This window comes from Arctopsyche grandis, chromosome 11 (genome assembly GCF_051622035.1).
Source record: "Arctopsyche grandis isolate Sample6627 chromosome 11, ASM5162203v2, whole genome shotgun sequence".
NCBI lineage: Eukaryota > Metazoa > Arthropoda > Insecta > Trichoptera > Hydropsychidae > Arctopsyche > Arctopsyche grandis.
The window spans coordinates 2,401,053-2,417,838 of NC_135365.1; the positions used below are offsets into that span (position 1 = coordinate 2,401,053).

Genomic DNA, 16,786 nt, shown 5'->3' on the forward strand with positions numbered 1-16,786 from the left:
TTTTCAAAATTAGTCAAAATGTTATCCTATGATGCTTTGTAAAATTACTCTATAAACTGTTTATCGATGTTTGTAATTACCATGAAGGTGTATTGGGGTTTACCTGTGAGGCCTTCCTGATATATACATATAATATATACAATATTTATGAAAATAAATAAACACACACTTTAACTAAAATCTAATAATTTTTAATTATTTAGACCAATGAATTTTATAGACCTAATTATTACTAAGCTACATATTCAATATAATACTAAGCAATTTTTTTCCATTTCTAATTCAAAACATTTATGTAAATCCGATAGCAAAAGAGAATATTTTAATAAATGAAGGTTTTTAATATATGTAATATTGTTTTTAAGTATTCAATACTATTCGTCATAATATCCCTTTGTACTTAGGATTTTTTAATTTTTAAGGTATAAAAAATTGAAATGTTTAGTGGGAAATATGGATTTTTCCGAAAAATTAATGAAAAGATCAAAAGTTTCAGACTTCCAAATTATAAATCCAACTCTTAAAAATGAGGTAAAATAATAAAAATAAAAAAATTACAACTTTTTTTAAGAACAAATCCACACTTTCCACAAAACGTTTTGTTTGTTGTTTTGTAGCTTTATTTATATATATATATATATATATATATATATATATATATATATATATATATATATATATATATATATATATATATATATATATATATATATATATATATATATATAACATCCCCCTATTATGTAATTTTATTCTAATTAAAATGACAATGTGTTATTTTTTTACTTGAATATAAAACATTCGCAATATGAGCTCACGAAATATTATATCATACATTTTATTTCATTCAAATTCATATATGGAACGAATTCCATTTCCGAAATATATTGTATACATATAAAAGCAACAAAGTTTCCCTACGGAGTTGCGGATCAACTTTTCCGTGCAATTTTTCTAAATTTTCCATTGAGAGTTTTCTTTGTATAGCATTATACATTCAATCAAATTTTTTCACGTCGTTATTTAGCGTTCGCATACAATAATAACATTATTAACCAACAAAAACAAACAAAATATAATTTCGAACCCAAAAATTAAAATAATTATTTGTTTATTTTCAATTTTACATGCTAAAATATTCATTTATTCTCCGCACAAAGATAACACCGCTTAACAACTCAATGCAAACACACACTGAGCCCATTTAATACGTGAAATATTAATCAATTAATGGACATTCGTTATTTACGACAATGTGTCAAAAATGGTACATTGCTAGATTTTGTCCAAACTAAATAATAACATAATACTTTATGCAAAACGGATATTTTATTCACAATGCAGAGGTTTTTGTACGTAAAAGTCGACGAATTTTTTCTCCACTTTCAGATTCGATGTTTCTTTAACATCCTCATGCATTATTCATGCTGTTCGAACTATGGAGTGTATATTTTAAATTAAAAATAAAATATGTTCGAAAAAAATTTCTCAATATATTATACTAATGTATGCATATGTATTTTCACGTTCCAATGAAAGATTAAATAATTTTTCTTTTTTTTTAAACTACTTGGTTACTAATCAAGATTTCTTTATTATTATTAAAACATTACATTTATCTTATTGGTACAATTTAATTATAGAACGGAGAATTTAAATATAATACGTAGAGCTGTTTCACTTTAACTTTGCTTCACTATTTAACTTTGTTCTGCTGCTGATGTGTTGACTGCTACTCTCGGAGTCTCGATGGTGATGATTACCACTCTCGGAGTCTCGGTGGTGATGACCAAATTAAATTTTACCACTAATGATTAATATACTCTTCTTTAAAACAATGAAGTGTTGAAGACACGTGTCGTACAATTTTGGTTATTCAGTGTTTTAGGTGTGCTATGAATCAATGCTGTTACATATTAAATTAGGTGTGCCAGAAATCAATGGTGTTTCTTATCCCTACTGGTTAGTCGACTTAATTGATAAGCGAGGTACATACCAGCATATATGTACCTACATATATACATATACATATATCGATTTACTTTCATTGCAAAAAAATTATCTTCATATTATTTTCTGTAAATAATATAGTCGTATAATTGCCATAAAAGAATATTACAAAAAATATACATATATCAAAGAAGTATGGAACATTGTATGCTTAGCTTCGCATAACGAGAAAAGACAGGAAACGGAATACGTGGGTGAGAAATATGACAAAAGTAGTGGATATAGTGGATAGAGTGAAGAGATTGAAATAACAATGGATGGGCCACGTGGCTAGAAGAATGGTCGAAAGGTGGACAAAAGAAGTGCTAGAATGGGACCCGAGAGAAAGCAAAAGGGAGATGCAAACTGAAATTTTGGTTTTGGTTTGCTGTGATTTATTACTTCGTATGGCTTACATCTTTGATTTTTATACATATGTATTTAATACAACTCAAAGAAGTATGGAAAACTGTATGCTCGGCATAACAAGAAGCGGAATACGTGGGTGATAAATATTACAAGGGTAGTGGACATAGTGGATAGACCAAAGAGATTGAAATTGTAATGGATCGGCCATGTGGCTATAAAAATGGATGAAAGGTGGTGAAAAGAAGTGCTAGAATGGTACCCAAGAGAATACAAAAGGATAAAAGGAAGATGGTTAGATGAAAATATGGATGAGAGTTGCGCAAAACAGAGACGAGTGGAAGCATGTTGGAGAGGTCTTCATCCAGCAGTGGATGGTGAATGGCTGTCGATGATGATGATGATGATATATACCTATACATATTTTTTATTTATTTAAGAATATTTTGTATATTTTATTTTTTTTACATATATACAAATATACCAGGAAGGCTTAACAGGTATACCCCAAATGCGCCTTCCTGGTCCACATAATTATTACATAGATACATGTAAATCTAAACAATATCTGCCATCTATGGTCAGATATTACAAACATATTAATACGATAAATAACGATGAATAACTTTCATGTTACAATACAAATTGTATATTCGATAAACAACCACAGAGACATCTATGGTGAGCAATATGGCGAAACCTAAGATATAAAAATAACTAAATAATACAGAAAATTGGGAAGGAAACGCCAATTTTACAGGAATCGTTTCAATGAAAATCAGAAAAATTGGCAAATTCTGATAAGAAACGGTCGACCTTGAGAAACCAAGGTCTGGCCAACAGCGAGACTTAGCGGGAATCGAACTCGTAACATCAAGTACGAAATAATTCAACATTCACCACTAGACCACGCTGCTGGTTATATGTATATATATATGAATGTAATATATGTACATATGTATATATTGATTGAACAAAATATGCGTATGTAAAACTTTCGATCGGATGTTACCATTCGAAGGACGATTAACTTGGAACGAAGTCGTAAATTTAACTACTGGTGATTTACATCTTGATTCGAGAAGAAGTGGGTTGCTTATCTTGACGCAGACTTGAAGTGAAATGTTAATACTAGTCCTTGGCAATGAATTGTGTGTCCTTAAGGATTGATTACAGCTCGTTAATGAGTAACGAATCGGAAAAACAGTATATTTCGCATACTTCGTCGTCGCTTTATGTCCTAAATAGGTGCTTGTGAACGTAATTTGATATAAATTTCAGCTTGACATTGTCCACGTGAAAATTTACACAAAAGCTGTTTAGTGTTATATCATTGTTTAGTAGTTGGAGTGCGTTATTTATAAATTAAAATAAAGTAAGGGACGTGTTGAGCTAATTTTATCGGTGTAATTATTTTGATTTATATTCGTTTTCGTATTACATTTTTGCGATTATATGTTCTTCAGGGAATTAGAGCTTTTTTTAATTTTCTAAATTCACCTTTCACAGACTTGCTAATTTTGTATTTTTTGAGTTTTCTATTTTGACTTGCTTTTTTATTGGTTTGGAAATCCAAATACGATTTTTGAGATTCCATACTACATGTTCATTGGCTCTTTTTTTTAGAATTTTGGCCATCCAAAATTAAAAAATTGTCAAAATTTTGCCCTTTTTGAATTTCAACCTTTTGGTCTAATCTATAATACAGCGAAGTTATCATCAATTTTGACCTAGTCAATACTGCAATCGGCAGGAATTTTAACTTTTTGACAACAGTAACTTTTACTCAAATGCTTTGCAATTTGGAATTTCGACTTTCTGATATTTTACTAATTGGAATTTTCATTAAAATGTTTTGCTGTTTGAAATTTCGACTTTCTGATATTTTACTTATTGGAATTTTGACTTAAATGTTTTGCTATTTGGAATTTCAACTTTCTGATATTTTACTAATTGAAATTTTGACTCAAATGTTTTGCTATTTAGAACTTTGACTTTCCGATATTCAACTTATTAGAATATTGACCCAAATATTTGGCTATTTGAAATTTTTGACTCGAATATTTTGCTATTTACAACTTTGACTTTCTGATATTTTACTAATTTTGGGTTTTGATTAAAATGTTTTGCTATTTGGAATTTCAACTTTCTGATATTTTATTAATTGGAATTTTGACTGGAATGTTTTGCTATTTAGAGCTTTGACTTACTGATATTTTACTAATTTGGGATTTCAATCTCTATAATAATTTGACCTTTTTGGATTACATTCCGTTGGAGTTGTCTTGATTGATGTATTGTGATTCTACATATAATCCAAATATTATAAATATACAACACATTTAAGCTAAGTCGAATTAAAAAAATTATAACTGTATTTTTACAAACTTTTTATTTAAATATTACCTTTATACTTTTATCGTTTCATTTCTGAATGTTAATCATACAATAAACTTTATCATTAACACACTATAAATGTATATTTAAACAAAATATACATATATCAAATTGAGAAGTTTTCAAATATATGTATGTACTTACATACATAGAATAAATCAAACGAACATTAATTACACGCGAATCTTTCGAAAGTGTGACATGCAATAAGACAGGGCTCAATTCGGAATGTAATTTATTTTATTACGCAAACGCACATTGTATTATACATACATACCTATACATACATACATATACACAAGTAGGCACAAAATGCCTGTGCAAATTTTACATGATTACGTCGCAAATCGATTGGCCCGAAACACAATCAAATCTAAATTAAAAGCATTGTTGCCCAAACACGGTGTAATAATTCAATTCGGTGAGTGCAACTGACATCAAACGACCGTTCGACCAAAGTTTATCAAATTGTATATGTATGTATGTATGTACATATATTACTACCTATTCTATATAGTGAAAATTTACGTTGACGTGTAACGTCAAAATTACCAGTCAACTCGATTTCTGATTTTCAAACCGATTGCACACGCTATAGTTTTAAGTTAATGAGAGGTTAGTGTGCATTTTTTTCAGTTTGAAAACATTTCCCCGTGACAAATTGATTGCTCATCAAGTTTCTGAGTATAATCAGATTGGATTTATAAATCAGAAGTTAATTGAGACCCATTTTACTATTTTTTGCAAACATTTTCTTTATAAAACTACGTTTATACGTAGACTTTAGAATGGTATTAAAGTCATAAATGTAACGAAACAGAGAGTAAAATTAGTTCCATATTTTTTCCATTCCAAACGAGTGAAGTACTAAGTTTTTTGTTCTATTTCTAGTACTTTTGATAACATAATAAGATTATCTGAAGCAAGTCATCTCAATTTGAGGGTGAAAAATTGGTCGTTATGGGTTTCCAAAGTTTAAAAGATGAAATTTTTTCGCATTCGAGAAAGAAGGCATTGATTTTAATAACATCTGATTTTTAAAATGTTTTGAATACTTTATCCTTATCGGAGATAAATTTGATGATTGCAAACTTTTACAAAGGATTTGGTACAAATAATCATCACTATTTTATGGACATTTATAAATAATAAACAACCATATAGAGCGGATTCTGAATTTTCATTGATTGATTTTTCTTAGATCGTTGACTTTAGAGGGTCTAATTAATATTATGTATTAGATGCATTATGAGCATTTATAAGAATTTTAAATAGGTTTTTGAGCTCTTTTTCCTATTATGTTTAACATTAGAATAATATAATACTATGATTACTAACAAAATTAAATCAAAATTGTAAAATAGAAAATGATCAGTAGATCAGTAGCTTTTAAAATATATACATATATAATATGTATTGTGAACATAATTTAGTAATAATTAAAAGCATTTAAAAATCAAAATCAATTTATTTTTCTGTGGTATCTAAATTTTTTTCAAATGAAAGAACATAATTCGGATGCTGTGTCAAATATGAAGACAGTTCTAATTATTTCCGACCTACATATACATATACATATTTTTTAAGAGAGTATACATCCATATCTATATATATATATATATATATATATATATATATATATATATATATATATATTTATTTTATTTATTTAGTTTACATACATATATACAAATATACCAGGAAGGCTTAACAGGTAAACCCCAAATGCGCCTTCCTGGTCCACATAATTATTACATAGATACATGTAAATCTAATCAATATCTGACATCTATCGTCAGATATTACAAATATCGTATTAATACGATAAATAACGATGAATAACTTTCATGTAACAATACGAATTTTATATTCGATAAACAACCACAGAGACATCTATGGTGAGCAATATGGCGAAACCTAAGATATAACAATAACCAAAGGTTCGCAACAGAAAATTGGGAAGGAAACGCCAATTTTACAGGAATCGTTTCAATGAAAATCAGAAAAATTGGTGAATTCTGATAAGAAACGATCGACCTTGACAAATTAAGGTCTGGCCAATAGCGAGACAGCGGGAATCGAACTCGTAACATCAAATACGAGATAATTCAACATTCACCAAAAGACCACGCTACTGATTAATTTGAGAGAAGATGGAACTTAAAATATAATACAAAAGTAATAAACCGATCTATAATTGCTACGTCTCATTTACATATGTAGTAGACAAGGTAGAAATAGTTAACCTGCCCAAGAGACCTATACGATGATGGTGGGAATCTATTATATTTATGCAAATGACTTGGTTCACTTTTGAATTGGACGAAAAAACGACGTTTGTATTATCGGAGGGTATTGTCGGGATGAATAAATTACAAATATCGCCTTTCAAAACTTTCAAATCGTGCAAAAGTTTAATTGCTTTCGAACCGAGAGAGCATTAATAAACATCCAAAGACATTCCCGCGAATCGCTCGAAAGCCCTCCAAATAAATACATGTCGTTGAATAAATTGATTTTACGCTTTTGAAAAATTGTTTGCGTCGTAATATGTATGTATATATTATATAATACAGTACAAGTTGTCGCTCGAACGTTGAAATATGAGACTTTGGTGGAAAGTTTAATTCGAAATTTGACCTCAAAGGCGATTAATGGTCGTACGGTTATTGCTATCGAAAGCTGCATGATTTGAGTACATATGTATAGCAAAATTGACTGCGAAACCTTTTCCAAACACAAACAAAGAGAAATTACCGCGGTCGGCTGGAAAAACATGAAAATTGAAAAGCGAAAAACAAAAGCTGAAAGCGCTCACATTATACATATGTACGATGCGGTTCTTGAGTTTTAATTTATTTTTCGATTATGTCTACCATTTTTTGGTTTACTATCGCGGTGATATTGAAATACAACACAGAACTTTTTTAACAAAGGTTTTATTCAGCATTCATTCTAAACTCAAGCAAAGAATTCGTCGCGATGTTTATTAAATTTATTTATTTTTTTAATTTGGAGATCATTTACCCTCCCTCACCGAAGTGGGGTATGCAAGTGCCCCAATTTTTACGTTTTTCGGGAATAACTATGTGGTTTTCAAAGCTATACACCCTATATTTCTTGTATTCCTAGAATGAACTACAAGAAATTTATTTTAATCGATTTTGTATGATTTAGAAAAGGGGTACATTGTAAAAAAATACATTTATACATTTCTACGTTCCAAAGTATGATTTAAAGGCGGTAGCGATATGTCATGTTTTTGACTGTTCGCTTGCATATTCTTGTTGATCGATGAATCAATGCCAGATAAAGAGACAGCTATATTTTCGTAAGCTATTGTTTTCGTCGCTTTCGGCGCGTGGCTATTGAGTCGTGCAATCGCCTGTTGGCCTTACCTATGTGTTATTTTTTAATACAAAAAATAGTCAAAAACATGCTATAGGACTAAAACATTTTTATGTTGATGTATAAAATGATTAATAAGATTTATATTGAACCCATTTGTGTTGAGAGAAGCTGTATTTTGATTAAAAAATACAGGGGTCTTACTCGACCCCGGTTTGGGACGCTCCGTCCTTCAAAGGTTAAACAGTAAAATTACTCTCCGTGCACAGATAAAGTCCTAAATTGTAACATGTTATTGGTTACTGCACCACGACAACGCACCGCACACACCGCGTTGATCTGTTAAAAACATTTCGAACATGTAAAAGAAGTGAAATCAAAATGATGGAAGCTTTTACAAATAATTTTACTGTTCCTCATCTTAATATATTTTTACATTATATACAAATACATATGTCAAATCTGGCGCCGTCACAAAACCACGGGAACAAAATCGCTTAGACGACGCCACGAAACGACAAAATCGCGCAAACCAAAATAGTGCGGTGACAAAATCACGCAACGTGAATATATATACAAATAAAAACACGAAAATAAGTATAAAAAAAAGTAATATAAATATTTAAAATATGTCTAATTTTTAGCAAAAATCCCATAAAACGCAGTAATAATAAAATAAGTATAGTTGAAATTTGAATAGCAAGAATATACATATTAAATATAATTATACATATGTCTTACATTTAAAATAACATCTAAGGATCAGCACAAATTCAAAAGTACACTTTCAAAATAAATAAACGATTTTTATTTTATCATTATCGTGTTCTATCAGATTTTTCCTATACATTAGACCTGGTTTTTATATTTATATTAATTTTTTTATGTATTTATTGTTTTGCTTATATTTGTTTATATATGTACATATGTATATGCGTTGCGCGATTTTGTCGCCACGCTATTTTGGCTTGCGCAATTTTGTCCCCGAGATTTTGTCCCGCGCGATTTTGTCGGGACACAGACAAGACATTTATAAATGTATTTATATTAAACAAACTGTTTAAGAATAATTATTATAAATAATATGATTTCTTGTCAAAAATTTACCTTTACTTCAAACGTTAGTTTGATAAATATTGACTTAATTAAAAATAAAAATTAACACATCAAATTAATTTAAAAAAAATTTAATTATTGAATGGAAATTACATACAAAATATATATTTTCAATCAGAATCTACATATATCAAATGTTTTAATAAAAGAAATACCATCGAAGAGTTCCGAAAAGCGATTTTGAAGGGAGAATAATTAATATTAATTAATAATATATATTTTTTTATATTTCAATTTAAAAAGTCATTATTTTATTCATTACATACAATTATGTAAAATTTAAAAAAAAAATTGAAGCAAACAAAATATTTTTGAAATACTAATATCATTTCTTGATACACATTTGTACATACATATATATAGAAAATATATAGAAAAAGGAGGTGTGTAAAAATGAAATAGTATAGAAAAATGAGTTTTTGCCTTCACATGAAACTTTTGAAACACTAACACGTGAAAATCCCCACAATTAACCGCCACGTACGCGTTTTGAAAATGTCAAAAACATTACAAAACTTGACTATTGAATTTTCTGCAAGCGAAATGCGAAAACCCACCACCAATTACAGAGTTTGCGAAAAGCTTTTAACCGACCTGTAAATAACACGTACAGAACGTGTCTCGCATACGTCGACCTTACAAGTACACGAGTATTGTCGATTTTATTTTTATTTTGCAGCTTTTATATTTTTTTCAACATTTTAAATTGTATGTGTGTGACATATGAAATTAATTTTGCCCGTCGCCCTTCGATGTGTGTGTGTGAGTCGTGTAAAATTTTAATTAGCGTGCACAGCTCACCTGTATTATAGAGTTTGTTTTTTTAAACATCAAACAAAAATTTTCACCCACCTTGACAATTAAAATCTTCGAGGTTTTTATTATGAAGGGCATTTTTTTTTGATAATAATAAAGCTAGCTGTCGATTTTTGAAGCCCCTGCTTTGAAAAAATAAATGATGATGCTGAAAGCTCGTCGAAAGCCTTTTTCATACTTATAACGATATTCTTTATAAATTTAAATTACACATTTTTTTATAGTTTTATTATTATTCAATATGTCTTTCTATCAGGAATTTTTTAATATTCCGAAAATTTTGGAGAAAATTTAAATTACTTATTTAATTATATTATTAAATTATATTATTAAATTATTTATTAAATTATATATATATATATATATATATATATATATATATATATATATATATATATATATATATATATATATACATATATATATATATATATATATATATATATATATATATATATATATATATATATATATATATATATATATATATATATATATATATATATATATATATATATATATATATATATATATATATATATATATATATATATATTTTCTTTCTTATTTTTACATTTTATACTAATTTATTCCTGAAAACAAATAATAAGCCTTTTTTAAACATTCTTTCGACACTTTCATAAAACGAACGATTCCACAAATTGGGTATAACAGTGCCGCGCACAACAAATGTCCGATCCTCTAAATATCAACAGGTTTCAAAACTTGTAGTATGTAATATTTCTTTGTGAAAAGAGGCTAAAAAAATTTTTTTACGAAAATTCATAAAATTAATTCCGCATTAGCAATACTAAGAATAGAAGTAAACTAGGAGCGGAAAGGATCAAAAATCATTTTTAAATTTTTATAGCAATTCGTTGTCATGTTATATTTACTTTTGTCCTGCGCGATTATGCCAGTGCGATATCGTCATGCGCTGATTGGTCCGTGTGGCATCGTCATGCGCGGCTTGGTCGGGATGCCCGTTATAATATGCAGATATTTATTTATTTATTTATTTATTCATTTATTTTTTCATTTATTTACTCATTTTTTTATTTATATATTTATTTATTAATTAATTTATTTATTTATTTATTTATTTATTCATTTATTTATTCATTTATTTACTCATTTACTCATTTATTTATTTATTTATTTAACTATTTATTTATTTATTTATTAATTTATTTATTTATTTAACTATTTATTTATTTATTTATTAATTTATTTATTTATTTATTTATTAATTAATTTATTAATTTATTAATTTATTTATTTATTTATTCATTTATTTATTTATTTACGTTTTTGACCAATGTGGCATTACAGGAAGAAACGCTACAATGGCCTACATAATAAAATATTAAAATATTATAAAAACACATATATGTACATACGTACATTCCGCGCAAACTAGTACATTATTAAAGACTAGTGGCCGAGTGCACGCATTCGTTCATTATTTAAGTGACGTATGACATGAATACGCTTTCTCTATAATAAGTCAGCTCACAATACTACGATAGATTTACATACATACATATAAATCTCAGTACAAGCGCCCCGTACGGAGGCTGTTTCGTTTGGTGTTTTTCCGCACTTTTCCGGCACCTTTACTATTATCCATTGGACGAGAGCGTAACATACGCAATACTCGAATATATTAGCAATTAAATTACCGATTCCGGTGAACGTGTATCACGTGACAGAGTAAACATCGCAACGATAATATTATGGCAAGTCAGAGTGTGGAAGCGAAGGGCCTCGGCCGTTTTGGTCGCATACATTATTATATGTATACATACATATGTACATATATACATACATATATACTTAAACATATGTATGTGCATATATACGGGAGACGCAAACCCTCGGGCACACGTTACGATAACTGCCGCGTTTTATTGGTCAAACACTCGTCGGATGTGACCCTCAAGTTTGCAGTGATTTTCCTCCTTGGGAAATTCGGAAAATTCCATAGAAACATTCGTAACATTTACCTGTTTGGTGTCACATATGGTGATACGTGGCGCAGTGCAACAACATTTAGACCAGCTTCAAACCTCAATTGCAATTGATTAATATTATTATTATACGTTCATACATATACATTGATACATACACATGTAATACATATGTTCGTATTAATGTCTGAGCGTTTATATCCCTATATATATATATATATATATATATATATATATATATATATATATATATATATATATATATATATATATATATATATATATATATATATATATATATATATATATATATATATATATATATGTGTGTACATCGTTTACATTACAAATAAAAACAAAAATATGATACGCGAAATATAAACAGTTAATTCCAATTATATTATATACATATAACCAGCAGCGTGGACTAGTGTTTAGCAAATTATGCTTTCGAGCAGAGTGGTCACAGTTCTATTTCTACGACTCCAGGTAGATCGTTTCAATTTTTTCTAGAGTTTGCCAATTTTCCTGATTTTCATTGAAATGGTTCCTGTAAATTGGCATTTCCAATTTCATTTGCAAAACTCAAATTATTCAGCGTCTTGAGGTTCACCAATTCCGTACATCCCAAAAAATTCTCCATAGATGTCACCGTGGATGATGTTTGGATGAATTCGCATTGTATAAATGCTTGTATTGATCATATTGTATCTGTATTAGTACACTCGTCGCTTTGGAGCGATCTGTAAAAGCGAGTGTACATGTTCGATTGAAATAAATATATAAAATCTTGGGATGTACAGAAGGGAATCAAAAGTAATATAACACATGATTTGACCAAAACACTTCAATAGTTGGGCTGTGAATTTCACGAATAAATTACTTAATTTAATTTATTGGTAATCACGTTATTTAATTTATTGGTAATTAATTAATTTCATTTATCGGTAATGACTTAATTTATTTTATTGTTAATTACTGAATTTAATTTAAAAAAAAAGCTTGTAATATTAAAGTTTTATATGAGAATAATTTAGAGTGGAAAAAGTGACTTTGACCGCCGTTTATTTCAGTTTATTTGAGGCGGGAGAACGCTGCGTTTGAATAGCTAGCTGTCATCGCTCCGATATAATGTAATTTTTAATGAGTTCGTTGATGATTAAACCTCTCTAGCTTCATGTCAGCAGCATTGCTTGGTCGTTCAGCTTCTGCATATTCATGGCGCACATTCCCAAAAATCACCCCCTGGAGTGTTTTCGATGATATTTCGTCCTTGTATTGATATAAGCTGGACAGTGATTGATAACCAGCCAGCAGCATAGCTCGGTTGTTAAGCTTCTGCCTAACACCGAGAGGTGCTGGGTTCGATCCCATGAGCTTACCTTGATTGAAAATAATTTTTCCGAGTGCATCTGTAGTGCTGCTGGTCAGACATGGATATTTGTGATTCCAGGTCGATCGTTTCCTATCAGAGTTTGCCAATTTTCTCTTATTTCATTGTTGAAACGGTTCCCGTTTCAAAAGTCGCTAAAGTTCTTCCTACCTACTATGTCACCACTATTTGAGTATAATTGATGTACAATAAAATTCATATAAAATTCATAGATGTCTCGCTAAATTGCAAGTTTAAGTCAGTGTCTCGTAATTCAGCGACTTGTATAATAAAAATGCTGTATTGTTTGTAATTTGCCAGGAAGGCGCATTGGGGTTTACCTGTAAGGCCTTCCTGGTATAAAATACAATAAAAATAATTAAAAATTAGCTAACTTCAACGTTAGCCAACCCACCCTCAGTATTTCGGTAAAATATCAAAGTGATCTAAAGAGTAGAAGTGGTTCAAAATCAGATCACAAATTTTTGACATGCAGGAATTTCATAGAACAAGGTGAAGCTATTAAAATTTTGATAAGTAAGATTCAATATGAAGACTCTTGTGGTAGTACATACATTTTCGATGTAAATGATTAATGTTTAATTTCCATTTTCACATGTTTGAACTATCAAACTATTTATTTTATGAAAAATAAACTTTCAATGCTAATTTATTGCATTTGTGTACAATTCGGTTCACTGTACGTTGCGCAAAATAGACGCGCGTTCAAATTCCGCATACTTCTTGAAAAGTTATGCAAAACTTTCACTCCCGTTGAGATTTTGATTTTGTACTAAGCCAAAGTTTTTATACAACGATTATGTTTGAAAGAATGTTAGCTTATAAAATGCAGGTTTTTGAAATCGCACACAATTTATTGTCGTAAATAAATCAATGCGAAACAAGCTTTATCAATACACTTTTCAAACGGATATTTCATAGACATGTAATTATTATATACGTGTGTGTTATTTGAGTTTGATAAACTCCATTACTATAATAGTAATACACTTTCTCTTTGAAATGTCAATCCAAGGACTTTCAAAAGTATTTAATGGATTTAGTTGGACACAGTTTGAGAACCGATAAAAGTGAATACATATTTAATTATATTTTATATTTCAATCGAACATGTCCAATCGCCTTAACAGATCGATCCAAAGCGACAAATGTACTAATAGAGATACAATACGGTCAATACAAGCATTTGTACCGTGAGAATTCATACAAACATCATCCACGGTGACATCTATGGAGAAATTTTTGCAGCATTTTTTTATAGAAATTAGCGAACCTCAAGACGTTGAATAACTTCTGAATAAATATTATACGTACATGAACACTCGCATTTACAGATCGCTCCAAAGGTACGAGTGCACTTATACAATACAATCAATACAAGTATTTCATACAATGTGAATTCGTACATACATAAATTCATAGTGACATCTATTTATAATCAAATTGGTGAACTTTAAGACGCTAAATAACTTGACAGATAGGAAAGAAAATGCCAATTTACAGGAACCGTTTCAATGAAAATCACAACAATTGGCAAACTCTTAGAATAAACGATCGACCTCGAGTCACAAACCAAAGTCGGGCCTGTAGCAGGACTCTAGTAGAACTCAAACCCGTGACCACTCTGCTTGAAAGCATAATATTCTTACCTAAGCGACGAGTGCATAGAGATACAATACAATCAATACAAGCATTTAATATAATGTGAATTCATACATACATACATACATCCACAGTGACATCTATGGACTTCCACAGTGACAACTTTAAGACGCTGAATAACTTGAGATTACCAAGAGAGTTTGGAAAGAAAATGCCAATTTACAGGAACCGTTTCAATGAAAATCACAACAATTGGCAAACTCTTAGAATAAACGATCGACCTCGAGTTACAAACCAAAGTCGGGCCTGAAGCAGGACTCTAGTAGAACTCAAACCCGTGACCACTCTGCTCGAAAGCATAATATGCTTACCTAAGCGACGAGTTCATAAAGATACAATACAATCAATACAAGCATTTTATATAATGCGAATTCATACATACATACATACATCCACAGTGACATCTATGGACTTCCACAGTGACGACTTTAAGACGCTGAATAACTTGAGATTAGCAAGAGAGTTTGGAAAGAAATTGCCAATTTACAGGAACCGTTTCAATGAAAATCACAACAATTGGCAAACTCTTAGAATAAACGATCGACCTCGAGTTACAAACCAAAGTCGGGCCTGAAGCAGGACTCTAGTAGAACTCAAACCCGTGACCACTCTGCTCGAAAGCATAATATGCTTACCTAAGCGACGAGTTCATAAAGATACAATACAATCAATACAAGCATTTTATATAATGCGAATTCATACATACATACATACATCCACAGTGACATCTATGGACTTCCACAGTGACGACTTTAAGACGCTGAATAACTTGAGATTAGCAAGAGAGTTTGGAAAGAAATTGCCAATTTACAGGAACCGTTTCAATGAAAATCACAACAATTGGCAAACTCTTAGAATAAACGATCGACCTCGAGTTACAAACCAAAGTCGGGCCTGAAGCAGGACTCTAGTAGAACTCAAACCCGTGACCACTCTGCTCGAAAGCATAATATGCTTACCTAAGCGACGAGTTCATAAAGATACAATACAATCAATACAAGCATTTTATATAATGCGAATTCATACATACATACATACATCCACAGTGACATCTATGGACTTCCACAGTGACGACTTTAAGACGCTGAATAACTTGAGATTAGCAAGAGAGTTTGGAAAGACATTGCCAATTTACAGGAACCGTTTCAATGAAAATCACAACAATTGGCAAACTCTTAGAATAAACGATCGACCTCGAGTTACAAACCAAAGTCGGGCCTGAAGCAGGACTCTAGTAGAACTCAAACCCGTGACCACTCTGCTCGAAAGCATAATATGCTTACCTAAGCGACGAGTTCATAAAGATACAATACAATCAATACAAGCATTTTATATAATGCGAATTCATACATACATACATACATCCACAGTGACATCTATGGACTTCCACAGTGACGACTTTAAGACGCTGAATAACTTGAGATTAGCAAGAGAGTTTGGAAAGAAATTGCCAATTTACAGGAACCGTTTCAATGAAAATCACAACAATTGGCAAACTCTTAGAATAAACGATCGACCTCGAGTTACAAACCAAAGTCGGGCCTGAAGCAGGACTCTAGTAGAACTCAAACCCGTGACCACTCTGCTCGAAAGCATAATATGCTTACCTAAGCGACGAGTTCATAAAGATACAATACAATCAATACAAGCATTTTATATAATGCGAATTCATACATACATACATACATCCACAGTGACATCTATGGACTTCCACAGTGACGACTTTAAG

General features: G+C 30.2%; 1 protein-coding gene across 6 annotated transcripts in view; it reads left to right on the forward strand.

Annotated features, from left to right (window-relative positions):
- LOC143919169 (GTP-binding protein Di-Ras2) overlaps window positions 1-16,786 on the forward strand; it is a 238,437-nt gene that overhangs the window by 162,674 nt on the left and 58,977 nt on the right. The gene's annotated exons all lie outside the window — the stretch shown is intronic.